The sequence below is a fragment of the Fundulus heteroclitus genome, chromosome 9, assembly GCF_011125445.2.
Source record: "Fundulus heteroclitus isolate FHET01 chromosome 9, MU-UCD_Fhet_4.1, whole genome shotgun sequence".
NCBI classification, from domain to species: Eukaryota; Metazoa; Chordata; class Actinopteri; order Cyprinodontiformes; family Fundulidae; genus Fundulus; species Fundulus heteroclitus.
The window spans coordinates 6,241,928-6,257,563 of record NC_046369.1 but is presented as its reverse complement, the minus strand read 5'-3'; the positions used below and the strand labels follow the sequence as shown (position 1 = coordinate 6,257,563).

At 39.4% G+C, this 15,636-nt stretch overlaps 1 long non-coding RNA gene across 1 annotated transcript; it reads right to left on the bottom strand.

The window, feature by feature from the left end:
• Positions 1 to 3,873: 3,873 nt before the first annotated feature.
• LOC110369492 lies at positions 3,874 to 15,636 on the bottom strand. Its single transcript, XR_002429109.2, has 3 exons — positions 15,574 to 15,636; positions 7,971 to 8,126; positions 3,874 to 4,157 (listed from the first exon to the last, which is right to left on the bottom strand). It is a non-coding gene; the product is annotated as an uncharacterized LOC110369492 (long non-coding RNA).

The window sequence follows — 15,636 nt, the reverse complement described above, 5'->3', positions numbered from 1 at the left end:
ACTGCTCTATTATCTGTGGCCAGGCTTCAAAACCTGCCATAAAGCAATTAATCACATTCTACAAGCAAACTTTACAAGTATTTGATCAGAAATTAGTGAAGCGGCATTACTGCCAAATTCCCCAAAAGCATCACTTGTTGAGTTTAAACAATTTTCTAAAGTTTTATTTTCCTGTGACCATATTTATAGGTGCATGATTGGTCTTGCCCCAGATTTAATTAGTCAATTAATACAAAAATCTAACAGTGAAGGTGTGCGAACAAGAGTAAGTGAGAACTGCCGAGTCAAAAGGTGCAGAACAACTTTTGGTCAATTAGCATTTTCAGTCAAAGCATCACAGCTGTGGGACGCTTTACAGCAGGATCTGAAGTCGCTGTCAGAAATAAGGCTTTTCTCAACAAAACTCAAGCATCAACGCTGCAAACATTAATAATCTGATTTGAAGATGTGTTATCTTTATGTATTTTACCTTTTCAATGTGATTTGTAATTTTATAGCACTTTATATGAGTCATAAATTTGAAACTTTGAATTCACACAGGGATTTTTTTTTTTTGTGGATCAAAAGCCTGAGCAGGGACGGGGCTGCAAATTAGCATTCTGCTAGACGCTCTATGTACGCTGCATCAGTTGCCCACCAGTAACGATGTCTTAGTTGTACTGTTCCTGTTAAAATAAATAAAATGAAATAAGCTAGAGACCCTTACACAAAAAAGAGGCCTACACTAAAAAACAACAATGCGTAGGCTGAAATGTTTGCTTTAAGCTCACTTTAGACAACGGATTTATTACTTGGTCAAAAATTATAAGACAATTACTCACACCTGCTTCGCATAAATGCATGGTGTGTTGTATAAAAGTATATTTCTGAGTGAAGAAACCAGACAAATAGGCGATCCAGAAAGGATCCAGCTCTTGTTTTCCTTCCCGCTATTACAAAGAGCAAAGACTTTGTAGATTTGTTCATTTCAGGTTTAACCCATGGCTGCCATGTAAAGATGGTGAGTTCATTAAAGAATGGTGTGGTCAGGGCAGACGAGGCCAGGCTTTGAAGTGCAACAGCACTCCAACCCATCAAACAGCTGACCTTTAATCAATGTTTTCTCTTCATCTCCACTTCATTGGCTTGCAGAGCATATCTGAATTGCAGCTGCACAGCTGGCCTTCCCCCAACCTTCTCAATGATTCATGTAAACTTGTATTTCGAAATGTTCAGGCCAACCATCATTGCATCAAGGCAGAAAAGGTCCAGTCTGTGGCAGGCTGAGTTGGAGATGTTAATAAAAATGGACATTTTCAAGAGGGTAGCTGATTTGGAAGCTGTGCTTTTATACGATGTTTTGCCAGTTTGTATTTAGGTCATTTTATGCCTTACTTATTATTCTGCATAATAAGTTATGAGCGGCTTTGGTAATATTCTCACAAGAGACCTTTAACAAAACTTACAATTAATTCAAGCCATTTGGAAAAGTAAGTGTAACTGTGTTAACTCTGGACATCTGGGAGACACCAAATTTCGGCTCTGGGGTGCCATTTGACAGTTGGTGTCTGCCAGATGTCTAGATAAAGCCTGAAAACATCAGCAGAGTCATCAAGAGTTAACAGACGAGGAAAAGGAAAGAAGAGCTCTGGAGAGATGGAAGCATGCTCTCAGGAGATGGGAAGCAAAAGTTCTGAGAAAGAAAGTGCGACGCGAGCATGTGAATGAGCGGAAATGTGACAGAACGACGAAGAGCCAAAGAGGAGCAAAGCATGCCAAGAATATTTATTTATCTAGCCAGTGAAAATATTTGACAGAAGAATATGCTGGAAAAAAAAATACAGAGATGAAGGTTAAACTGGATGTTTTCTACAGTCATCTATGTTTCATCAATATTAATCAGAGTGATAAAGAAAACTTTTATCAAGCCTTCAGATGAGCTAAAACAAAGCTAAGTATATCTTAGTGTCTATTATTAAAGAAAAGCAACAATCTTTCACATAATTTGCAATAAATATATTTTATTCTTATTTAGTTAAATAATATTTTTGGCTCACATATTGTTTTCCCTCTTTTTATTTTATTAGGTGCTTTAAATCACCTTGTGGTGGCATGATTATTGTGTTTTTCTGGTTGTTTGCTATTCATTCATTTATGAGTGAGTGAGTGAGTGAGTGAGTGAGTGAGTGAGTGAGTGCGTGAGTGAGTGAGTGCGTGAGTGAGTGAGTGCGTGAGTGAGTGAACACACAGCTTTGCAGGCTGTGGTCTGCTCCTGAAAGGCTTATCTGTTTGTTTCTCCGTCTCATTGACTGCAGAACCCCTCAGATGTTTGCTGGAGTATCACATCCTCCGAGATCCTTGGGAGCGCAAGGTGTTTTAATCAGAGGTGGGTAAAGTAGACAAAAAAAATGTATTCAAGTAAGAGTTGCACGACTTCAACATAGTTTTACTCAAGTAAAAGTAGCCAGCCAAGAAATTACACACAAGTAAAAAACAAAAAAAGTACTCGGTCGGAAGTCTACTGAAGTACCTAGCAACTAATCATAACATCTGATTTATCAATTAAAAGTGATGTCATTGGACAGGTGCAGTGTTGTATAAAGTACTGAAATCTCGGAGTCAAGTAAAAGTATAGGTACCTCTCCAAAATATGACTTTAGTAAAAAGTCCAAGTCACTGACTGAAATGTTACTTAAGTACAAGACATTTCAGATACTTTAAGACTTTTACTCAAGTATGAAAATTACTGTAAAAATAGATGTACTCAAGTAATGTAATAAAAAGTATAAGTAATAAGTAAAACAAAGCAAATGCAGTTTGAATGACATTTTTTAGATTTTGGTCAACTTTGAAAGTCAAATTCACTTAAAATAATATAAACAACCAAGTGCAGGAGAAATTTAGACCAAGTTTAGACAGAAAATACAACCTTTTTGTAAGCTTCTTATCCTGTTGGTGGTGATGAACAAGCCCAGGCAAGTCCCGACTTTGTCGCAGTCAATCAATAGATGGGGTCAAAACACTTGCGTGTGTGAGTCTCTCTCTCTCTTTTTGTAACGAGCAACTAAACCACAGATTGAAAATGTATTGGAGTAAAAGTTTGCAATTAAGTTCCAAAATATAGTGAAGTAAAAGTAAAAGTTATCAAAAAAATGTATACTTGAGAAAAGTATAAAGTACTCCAAAATATACTTAAGTACAGTAGTAAAGTATTTTTACTTCGTTACTATACAACACTGGACAGGTGAAAATGTAAAGTACAGTTTCTGGTATTTCAAACAAAACAAGACTCAAACAAAACATTCAAAAAATAACATTTACAAAATAATACATTCAGACAGGAGAAACACTTTTGAGTTTTTTCCCCAAACATAACACCAATGATACCAAGACTTTACTGGATTTAATTTATATATAGTGTGTGTTAGAACAATGCAAAGTACCTCATATCTACTGTTTATTGTATGTTTACTTGACCTCCAAATGGCTCAATGATCTCACCAGAGAGAAAATAACATTGAAACAACAAACAAGAAGTGTCACTTAAAAAAAACTAAAAACATAGGTGTGTCTCTCTGGTGTATTTTTGGTAAAAACATGTCTGTTCTTCACATTACTCAAGGTGGGTAAAGTGTCCAGACATTTTACTCAAGTAGGAGTACCAATTTTTTTAATAATATTACTCAAGTAAATGAAATGTACAGTGCAGTAAAACTACTTCTAAAAGTAAAATTGGTTCAAAAACTTACTAAAGTAAATGCAACTAAGTAAATATAACCAGTTACTTTCCACCTCTGGTTTTGATCTGGTTTATTGCGAGGAAAACATCTCTTTTTTTTATTATACATACACCTTTTCAATTCTAGTTAAATAGAATCCAATTCAGTCCAATACAATACAATCAGATTCTGGTCCAGTCTTAATACAGTCCAGTTTATTCCAAATTATTTTGCAATACATTCAAATACATTAAAGATGATAATTGGCAAACAGTTCTTCATCTAGGAAGCCCATCGTTTTGCTGCTGCTGCCTTTGGTTGACTTTGAAGCGAGCTCTCCTCCTGAGCAAGCATCAAGTGGCGACAACTGCGATCCATTCCCATTTAATCGAAGAGAGACTCCAGCAGAGGCAGGGTGAGCATGAAGGGCCACCTGCAGCAGCACTGTTCCAGGAATACCTCCATTTGGAAGAAAAAAAAAAAACACAGACAATATGCAAAATAACAGCAGCATTGGCTATGTCAATGGCTTTGTCTAGGAAAGAAACAAACCCAAACACGGCAGCACTGACCCAGATGTGCAATCCAGAAACAACAAAAATCATGATGTCATACAACAGAATTGTTGGACTATTAAATCAGTAAAGGTAAATATGCTTAAAATATCAAAACAACGAGAAGGCAGGGGTGTTTTATTCTATATCACAAGGAGTAAAAAAGAAAAATAAGTTTTTAGTTCTAAACTGCAATGCAGTCAAGTTTAGTTTTTATTCAAATTGGTTAAAAAGTTTTCCAACCAAGGAAATTAAGCTGATTGCGTAAGCATGTAGCGATAGTGGACAGTTGCTCGCATTGTTTGTCGTGTTTCCATCTGATTCTCATGCTAATTTTGAGCAAACTTTCAAAATGTCCCCAAAAACAAAACGCACATCAGACGTGTTTCCATTTACTAGTTTCTAGCAAATTAACCAGGCAAAGCAAAGCGTGATATATTGACGTTACGCTGTAATAAACAACAAGTAGAGCTTGCACACAGACCATAGATCTGGAGCGAGGTTTTAATGAATGTGTAGCAATTTCTTTTTCACCAACGAGAGTAAGAAATGCTTGAGTCTCTTCTTTGATCCAAATGTAAGTGTTGCTGCTTCCAGCTCTGCTTTCGAACGTTATGGGAACATTCAGGAAGATGGCGGCAGCAGAAACCGCGGATCAGTCATGTGAGGTAAATGTTTGCTACGTCAGAACTTATTCGACAAAAGTTTCCATCTCATCCTTAGCGAATTTACTGTTTTTCAAAAAAGGTGGAAAAAAAACAAATACTGTTTACTGTTTTTCAAAAAAGCGAGCATAAAAAACATTTTGTGCAAAATTTAGAGAGTTAATTCAAATTTTGCCATTTCCATCAACCCTTTGTGATGAAATACTTCAAAATGTGCATAAAAATGTTGATGGAAACATGACTAATGGCTTTGCAGCAATCCCTCATTCTGAGCATGAATGTAGCAGCAGCAGAAAGGAAGAATCCTCCAGCCTCAGTGTGAACGGCCGTCTGCCACTATCAACTGGGGGTTTGTGAATTGGGAAATTGGTCGATACAGTTCTCCTGATTTATGCCTTTGTAAAATTAAATTCAGATCTATTGTAACCTCTCTGCAAACCATGACTTTACTTGGAGAAAGGTGAATAAAATCAGGAACATTCTATTTGGAGGACATTTTATTTTAGGCTAATTGGATGCAGTTATGATGGTTGGAGGGCTTGAACTCAAGAAAACCAAAGGTGCAACGGTTACATCAACAATTATTAGTTTGAGTGTGTGCATATTTATTCAGCCAGGTCATTTTGGCTTATTTTGTGTGTCCCCCCAGTTTTTTTTTTCCCTGTTAATTTACTCAGGGCATATGCTACAATGAAGGTGGAAAGAAAGTTTTGAAATAATTTATCACAGTCAAAGTCTTCCCCCAGTTCCCCAAATCCTGTCATTTCAACAATGGTGTTTAGTCTTTTCTTTTCAGATCCACTGTACATCTTTATTACTTTTTCTTTTTGAATAATTTTCAGAGCAGCTGCTCCGTTAATAGCTGTCAGTCTGTGGTGTGAACAATACCTTTTTCACTTTTCAACTCACAAGAAAGCAGCCATAGACTGCCATTAACAGAGACAAAAAGGATTGGCCTTACAGGATTAGCGCCTCATTTGCATTTTCTTAATTATGTTACAAACCCATAAAGCCACCTGGTTCGGGAAGATAAAGCGGAGAAGAAAGCAATTTGAGGCTGATAAGTGAACGCCACAGCATTTTTGACATTTAGAGTAAGATGCAATGAGGACCAAATTTGTGCAACTCAAAGAGTTTTGCATCAGGCTTCAAAGACTCCAATAGTGTTTCCCGTCAAAAACAAAATCCAACAGTATTGTCAGCAGCTGCTTTTGGGAGTGGTTAACCAAGGTTAACTTAAAGCAGTGTTCTGTGAGGTTCTGATGTTCTTCATATACAACAAAGGCTGTGTTAGAGCGCTGTTGGTAGGAGACGATTCCTCTGCCGCATTTTCTCAGCTGGTGATAATCAAGCCGAAGCTAAATATAACTGACAGCTCACTGCTGCAATTCCAACTAAACACACGGACTGTTGCTGACACCAGGAAGCTCGTTAGCAGGTTAAACCCTTTCAAACGGCAAATTGGCTTGACGTTGGCTTGTTTAAAGTAGTTTTTTTTAAATGCTCGTGCATTCACTGACAACAAAATTGAGCTTGTTTACCATTGCGGTTCTTTAGGCAACATTTTCCCTCGCAAATAGCTATATCCAGCAACTACTGTGAACTGCCAGAGACTGCCAGAACTATAAAATTGTGTGATATAAAAAAAAAAAAACAGAAAACAATAGCATACCCTCAGCTACAGACTGTTTTTGATCATACCGTATGTTGGGGCATGGAACTCAGAATGAGCATGTCTTGCAGACAGAATAAAAAAAAAAACGTATTAACGAACAGCTACTGTGAATGTTAGGATCGCTTAAAGCATATTTTGAAGCTTGAATCCTGAGCATCCTGTTGAAGTGTCTGACCTTGCAGCTCTGCGCTCTTTTAAAACAAAACACTAACAACTGACAACATGGTTCAGAGTGCATTCTGACAATCTATCCTTGTTGTGGCCCGCTTTAAACATCCTCTGTTCATCCTGCAGAGTCAGAACGCCTGCTGTGCAGCAGGTGGGTGCACCGAACTTAACTGTGTCGTACATCAAGGGTGATCAGCTTAAAACAAAATTAGTCAGCAATGTACCAAAATGCACCATTGCAGCTAACTTAAAGTTAATAGTTTTACTCCTAAGAGCAGCTATGCTGTGTTTGGGGAAACAAGGCAGGCTCGAGGAGGATTTTGTGCAACGTTTTGGACCATGATGCCAGAGTGACAGGAGGTCTGAGCACCGCGGCGCTGCTGCCAAAGAAGTCTGGGATAATGTTTTTGCCATTGGCACATCTTTTGTTTTTCATTCTGTGGCCTCGACATGCTTCTTCCTTGCTCAAACGGGGAAATCCTAACCCCAGTTACGCCAATCCAAAGAGGCAAGACATTAAGTTCCACACCGAAGGGATTTAAAAGGTCATTTTATATTATCGTTCTTCTGATTTCCCAATAATTTAGCCAACAGGGGCCACTAGTGTAGATCTACAGCCTTGTTCCTGAAATCCGTCGACAGCTCTTGGGCTTTGCTCAGGAACACCTGTAACTGACTGGTGTATAGGTTATACTATACTCCCAAACCTTTTTTTTTCTCCCTGTTGCCCTCTGCTCAGTGCTTTTGTTAACCTTGTTTTTAGCTCAGACCTGGTTTCTGACTCTGTGGTTCTGCCTGTGATGTACCATTCTATAAAACCAGCCATGCCAACACTGTAAACCAGCACATTTCAAGCAGTAGTGGTGAGAAAGGCCGCTCATTGCTTCTCTCCGGTTACAAAACATTTCTCTTCACTGGCACGACATTGGGAATGCTCTATAGCATGACTGTGGTCACTGCAGGCCCCCACAGCTCTGGCTCAGCCTCAAACCCCTTGGAGGATACAACTCTATTTCTCTTTAGTTTACGCACATCAAGCTTTTGTTGTGTGTCACTATAAGCAAGATGCAGGAATGTTGGCATTTAATTTGTTAAACAACATATAGCTTCAACAGTAGTCAGAACAAAAGGCATATTGTGTTGACGCGACTCGGTGGACCACTTTCGACATCAGTTGCATTCGATAAAGCAGATAGGATGGCTGACTAACCTGATTTTCTGTCTTGATGGCTGTGGCGCCTCAAGGATCACTTGATAGCGAGCTCAGAAATCCTCCCAGACACAAACAACCTCCCAGTCCCCAGCTGATGTGACCTCGCTGGCAGCTTCAGCGGTTCAGCTGCAGAATCTCTGGGATGTGCTCCATCTGCAGACAGAAAACGCTGCAGGGACAAACCGGCCGGACCCAGATCTGCTGCTTAATGCATGACAGTCTGCTGCGCTTCACCAGAAATGGAGAACAGATCAACAGGCCAGAAAGGATTGTCTTGTTCTGGGTCACAAACGGACACAGAGGCCTTATGGCTATGTGGAAACCTCAATGAAGTATTATTATTATTATTATTATTATTATTATTATTATTATTATTATTATTATTATTATTATTATTATTATTATTATTATTATTATTATTATTATTATTAATAATGATAATAATAATAATAATAATAATAATAATAATAAAGTCAGTATGACAGCAGAGTAACTTGATACTGCTGGAATCTGCAACTTGATGTTCAAACTTCACTCTTCAAAAAAATATATTTGCATTTGTTTTTTTTTTTGCCCAGTTGACACAACGCCTTGGAAAAGTTTTTATGCCACATTTTGCATGTTGCAAGCACAACCTTTAATTCTATTTTTAGGTGAATTAAAATTGATAGAATTCAAAGCAGCACATAACTGTAAATTTACTCCATTTTCAAATGAAAATTATGGGACGTGTTTTGTAAAACACGACTCAGATATAAAACATCAACATATAAAAAAAAACATAAAAAACTTATTTTTGCCAGAAGCCACATAAGAGACAGTTCGCTGTGTACCCTGTGGAAGAAAGTGTTTAGGAAAGATGAGACCACAGTCAGAATCCTCTTTATCCAGCCATGATGGGACCCAATCAAGGAGTTTGTTGCAGTTCGGATCTGTCCTGGTTTGTCTTTGTCTATTAGAATTTGTTAGCTGAAACAGAAATTGATTTAAAAAAAGCAGGAAACGGTAAAATGTTAAAATGGGGCAAACATATCTCATAGCACTGTGTGTAGTTTGAGAGGACGTGAATTTTCTAAGCGATGAATGAACGGGATACACTGATCAGTTTTTGGTGACACGTTTTCCATTGCAACTTGCTAAAATCCAAGTTAAAAGCTCTCCTTTCTTTACACTGCAGACATATTAGACAACTAAATCATTAATTACATCTAAATGCTAACTGGGGTTTACAAAAGAAAAGAAAAATCTAATTTGTTCAGAAAGCTGTTGCTGGATCAGAGAGGACCAAGCTAAAACACAAAAAAAAAACAACAACATGATGCTTTAATTTTACCAAGCACTAAAGAAACCAATCAAAGCTGACTCAGTTCACGGAAATAAAATGTGACACGTCCACACAAGAAATACAGACTCTTTGTACTTTTCAAAGGAGCTTGTATTTAAAAATTCGATGCAACTTAATAAAAGAGCAGCGAGAACGCAAAGCCTTGCCACGAGAAAGAAGAAATGACAGAGTTGGAAATGGATCTGATTACCAAATAGAGTTTAGACGACTACAGAACGATGGCAAGTCATAATTACAGGGAGCGAGCGCCACACATCCAAAGAGGAAAAAAACACCAAGAACGCGTTGCCAGCTTTGAAAGATAAGCCTAAACCGATCATCTCACAGTTGAGGCAGTTGATGCCAACCCCATTGGGCTTTAATTAGCTGCAGCAGGATCCAAACACACCAGTATGATCTCTGCTGGACACTGAGGGCAGCAGCATCCATGAAAGAGAAGAGGCGGAAGGAGACAGATAAAGAAGTGATTAGAGGGCGAGTCTGCAGCCATCATGGACGCCGGTCCTCCGCCACCATCAGTTTTTATGAACGCGTTTCTTATGAATGCATGTCTAAGCAGAGAGGTTGTGTGGGTGGGGTGGGGTTTTAAAGCAGCACCACACTGTTACCATAGAAACTTGGCTCTTTGAAGTCTTTTGGCCCCTTTTTTTTTTTTTTTTTTTTTTGCAGCTGGATCTGCTCTGCTTCTGCCCCCCCCCCACCCCCTTCTCTCCCACCACCCTCTCCCCACTCCTTTAGCTGCATCAAAAAAAAAATTCCCCTTTGAAGACTTAAGCCGATTCCAAGTCAAACGCGGAGCTATTTCTGGCTCCATTCAAGGCGTGATGCTGAGGCTTTGTGCAGAGTTGTGTTTGACATCTCCATGCTGGAAAGAAGGAAGAAGAAGAAGAAGAAGAAGAAGAAGAGCAGCTTCTGTGGAGAACCAAAAAAAATGTGCTTCCAAACAGCAAACACAGACAAAATGATCACAAATGTGTTCCTGTTCATGAGACGCATGTCCACCTGTTCACAATCTGCGTGCAAAGTACAGACACAGACCTACAGGAACGATATGGAAGGAATGAGGAGTGATAGAGGTGATGATTGAAAAAAGGATGGAAAATTAGGCTAAATGTAAAGAGAACGGGGAGAAGGAAAAGAAGGGAAGTTACCATCTGTTATCACTTCCTTAACACTCGAACCATAACACAAATATGAATTTATTTAGGTTTTGGTGGCAGTGCTTGAATATTGGGTCAAGTTGCATCTTTTCATAAACTCCTCATTCTGTATGGATCCAGTGAGCAGTTTAGTTTAAAACACATGAGAGACTCTTCGGCATTCGACCCATTAAATAAAAAATGTGTGGACATTAAAAATGACGAAAAGACTTGCTTTTGTTTGAACAAATTTGAATGTCACATTAGTTTGACAACACATCGATGTGATTTTAACGCTTTAGAGATTCAGTCTGTTTTGGTTTTCTAGAAATCACACTTGAATGTTTCAGCTGAATTTAACCCGAGTACACACACAACAAAAAAAAAAAAACACCTTTCAAAGGATTTCATTTATCAAGTGAAACAAAAGTATTCCTAATCAATGTGACCAAACAACTGCTCTCAAGTGTTTGTAATAAGTGGCCACGACCCTCTTTCATACATATGGAACTTATGTCCAGACTTTGACTAGGCCACTGCAAAGCCCTGAAATCTGTTTTCTGTACTTGTTTTTAGTCATTTCTTGGTGTACTCTGGATCAATGTCCTGCTGCATAATCCAGGCAAGCTTGACTTTAAAGCGTAACTCAGCCCCAGCTCAACTTTTTTGCTATAGACGGTTAACATTTTGACAATTTACTGCATATTTGCTGAAATCTTGCTTTTGTGTCTAAAAACAACAGTGTGATGCCCTCCTAAGGTTCAGCGGGTGTCTCGGATTGAATTTCGAATCAGTTTTGGTTTAAAAGTTTTTATGACATCACTTGGAGTTTTAACAGTGAGTTTTTCTGTTCTTTTGATTTTTAGATTAGGGATTTTTTTAGCTTGGCTTTCAATCTCATCGTTTTCTGGCAGAGGGTTGAATTCATGGTTGCATGAACTATATAGCAAGTGACCCACAGCATGAAGGAGCCGAGCAGCCCTGGACCATGACACTACCACCATGCTAGAGCATCTCTAGTTTCGTCTTTTTTCTGAAATATTGGTCTAGTTTAGCATATGCAACGGGCCGCAGAGCATTCAGTAAGTACCACTTTTGTCTGGTCAGTCTTCTGAATATTAAGTAATAAGTCTTAATAAGTAATAATAAGTCTTGGGAAAGGCAAGATATTTTCTGGCGCATGTGAGGCAGGTTGTTTGTGCCCCTTCAGTTCATCAGTAGTTTCTCCCTTTAAATCTGCCTCTGTCATGGATCCCATTTTTTGCCCGATCTCTTGTTGAATCTCAATCACTGCATTAACTGGGGCAAGAAAGGCCTGCAGTACTTTAGATGTCAGTCTGGGTTCTTTTATGACAGCCTGGAGGAATCGGTGTTCTCTTTAATAAGTACTTTATATTACTGCATTGAGTGATAGTTATTGTGGTAATATTTAATATTTTTTTCCCGTTTGTGGCTAGTGCCGCTCACTGGGGTTCACCAAAGTCTCAAATCATTAGAAATGGCTTTGTAACCCTTTACTGTGTCGTGATCGGCTCTGTCTGCATCCTGTCATCCCTCATCTTCACGCACTCATTAGGACGATTCACCACAGCAGCGGGACTGCCTCTCAGTCACTGCGATCAAGATCATCTCCTTTACCCGTTTCAAGCTCCATACAAGCTCTCCTCAGACATCTAGACAGTGCCAGATTATTGAAAGCCTTGAGCCAGCAGATCTCCAGTGTTCATCTCGCCCTGATTCTCTGTTCAAGACCAAGTTTCACGGATTGCCTCACCTTGCCTAACCCTTGTCGGGCATCTATGCCTCCTTCTGTTTTTTGGACACAACCTGGACTGTTGCCACAAACCTCGCCCCTCCCTGTGGATCTGTCTGTCTGTTTATGACCCATAACTGTCCAACAAAACTGATTCTAGCCCCTGCCCATCGCTTCCTTGTCACCTCCGGCTGCAAGCAGCGTGCTCCAAGAATGGCCAGGTTTCTGCCCATTCTGAAAAGGGTTTCCCTGCTTGCACCAGGTTCATGGTTTTCCATAACAAACCTTTTAATGCCCAACAATTTAATGTCTGGTTTGAATATTGGCTTCCCTGGCCGTCTGGCTCAGGGCATCCTGACAAACAGAAGTCAGTAACTTTGTTTATCATCTGTTCTTCAGTTGCTTGAGATCAGAGCCTGATGTGTGTATTTTTTGCAATCCTTAAGCCTACTTTATGTTGTCCAACAGGTTCCAATTTAAAGGTTTGCATGACTCTACAGGTAAGAGTGGGGTATGGATCATGAAATCTAGTTAATCACAAGTGATTATTGTTTTTCTTTCCTTCACAAAGGCCCACGTTGGCCTGGACATGTTTTTTTTTTTGTATTTGAAAATAATGAAAATAATGTTTTGAACAAATGTTATCTTTAGAGGAAATTTGTTGGATGAGCTGAAAAATTTTAAGATGACAGAGGAGCAAAATCAAGATATATGTGTCAGAGGGACATATTTTTTCATGTCGGTGCAGAGTTGACTTTTGGAAGCACTCTGGATCACTTCTGTTGAGAATATCGTTACGTTAATTCGTAATAGCCAGATTATAAATTAAGTTTCAATTAATAGCACCAAATGGTGAGAAGACAGAGTGGCAAGAAGGGTTAAGGAGGATAAAAACGGGTCAAGAAGAGGATGGAGGTTGGAAAAAGGTCTTAAAGATGAATGGGATAAATGGGATGTCAGGGAGGTATGAAGAGAGTGATTTGGATAAATGTGGTCATAAAATGTATGAAATATATATTCTGGCAACAAAAAGAAACAAACAAAAGCAAATAAAACAGTCTTATCTGGGCGGGAAACTGAAATTGCACTGTATGCAGATTTATGATCCTGCCGAGAACTTCAACGATGTTAAGCATGCACAGCTGATGAGGTTACTGTGTTGGTAATTCTTTTAGCCAGCAGTTTGTCACAAGATCAGTGTTAAATGAAGCCAATAAAAACCAGCTGAGGAAGGGAAGTTTCACCACGGGCTGTTTTTTCCTTCAACTCTTTCTCAAAAGTTAGCCTTCAACATCTTACAAGTTCATAGGGTGGTAGTTGCTGTTGAATAGTTTGGTGCAGACTTACATCGAAGATCATGCCTCGTTTAGCTGAGGTCAGTATCTTCCAATAAATCATTCTCGTCAGGTAATTAACCAATCCTTCCAATTATTCGAACTCAAAATATTCAGCATCCATGCAGAATAAAACCAGGGCGCCACCCAACCTCCCTCCATGTGCCTCAGGCCAGGAGGGGCCCCATCTCGGAGCTGAGTGGAACCAGTCTGAGTTTTGTTGGAAATGAGCTGAAGCAGAAAGGAGGGATTGAAGCAAGAGTGGCAGACCTTCCTCGCCTTTGGAGCCCCTCAGCTGACGACGCACACAGATGGAACGCATTAGGCCTCCATTCCACAGCATAGTTGGATGGATTATTAGATAGAGAGTCTGAGGGGAGCAGGGAGAGGGGCGTGGCAGGCGAGAAGGAACAAAGTAGAGGGTACGAAACTGGGAGGAGAGAAAGCAGCTCAAGGAGTGCAGGCGTTACCATTCCTTTAGAGATTAAAAGTTAATTTATATACTATTTAGTATTTTTCAACAAAATGAAATTCGCCAGGAACAAAGTAGATTTATTCATTCTTTTTACAGCAATCGTTACCATTTTATAATCTTGCATTGAAACACACGTACACTTCTTTGTGCACATTTGCGCTGTTTTTAAAGGGAGATTTAATAGCTAAATGCCAATTATGACCCTTATCCAGGAGCCATCATGCACTTCCAGACTGTATACAACACATGTTCTGTGTATACTAAATGCACCGTGCTGTAGAACGTATCTAATGATGTAGCAGAACTTTAACTTTCTGAAATGTCGCATTTAATTTCATAAGACTGCAGTGTTGCAAGGCACATACATCTAATTAGGTCTATATGTGTGATTTAAAAAAGCAAAGAGGTCTCTCTGTTCTGCTCGGGTTTTACTACATCAACACTCATTCAAAACATTGAGTGAAGTTAGAAAAAAACTAAAAAAAAAATAAAAGCAACGGCGTTGACAGTTTTGCTGCTCAGCACACACTATGTAAACTCAATATTAGAATAAATTATCTGCTTCATGCTCCAGCTCCAGCTGTAATGGTTTCCTCCAGCAGTTGCTGTCCTGACTGAGGACACCAACTGCACACAGTGACTAAGCCCTACGACTCGGAGGTGTCCATCTTTCTGTCTCAGTTGAGTAAAGCTGCTGGGTTAGAAAATGTTGATGCAGCATTTAGTAAAACAAATTTGAGTGTTCTTGTGATTCTGTTCAAACCCTTCCCGTATGCCGGTGGTCCCCAACCTGGTTCGGCTGTCCTGCGTGATTTAGGCGTCTCTCTCTGCTCCAGTTACAGAGTTAAATAAATGACCTCCCCAGTATGCCATCAGCATGCCTGTTGATCTGTTGTTGTTTTTTAAGTCAAGAAAAGTCACATTTCACTGGCTTTACTTCCATACTTTAAGCATCTAATTCATGAAAAGCTTAAATGGAGGATTTACCAATAGAAAAAAATGTCAAAGAAGCAACTGTGTCTTAGAAAATGAGAAGACAAACTTTGCGAAGGACCGCAGTTTTGTCAAAGTTCCAAGTAGATGAAATTAAACTGTTTTCTGTAGGTTTACGCGACTTTGTTCACAGACTTCATTCCTCCTCCCGTCTCTGAGGTCACTGTGTGGCAACACAGACAGCGCAGGTCAAGCGGCTGTCAACCCCTCCGACAAAAACAGCTCATGTTCCCAACAATCAGTGGCTTGTTAGAGGCATCCGACACAGCCAAGGCGGACCAGGGCCGCAGTGAAACCGAATCTCTGTGAATGTCTTCCAAGCTGCTGCTGATACACCGAGTCGATGTACCTTTGAACCTTTATTTTTAAAACAAAAAACGGTCCTCCTACATGTTCATAAGGGTTAACAATTGTTAAAGTAGAGTGCACAGCAGAAAGCCACTGACGTCTGCAAAATTCATTGGGATCTTGATTGATCGTGTCATGTTCCGTTGAACATGAGGCCTGCAGAATCACGTAAAAGGTGAAGTACTAATAATTGAAAAAAAGTCCAAAACTCACAACACGGTGGAACGAAGGCAGCAGGGGATCCAAAACCTGAGGTAGGACCGAGAGCAATTGGAA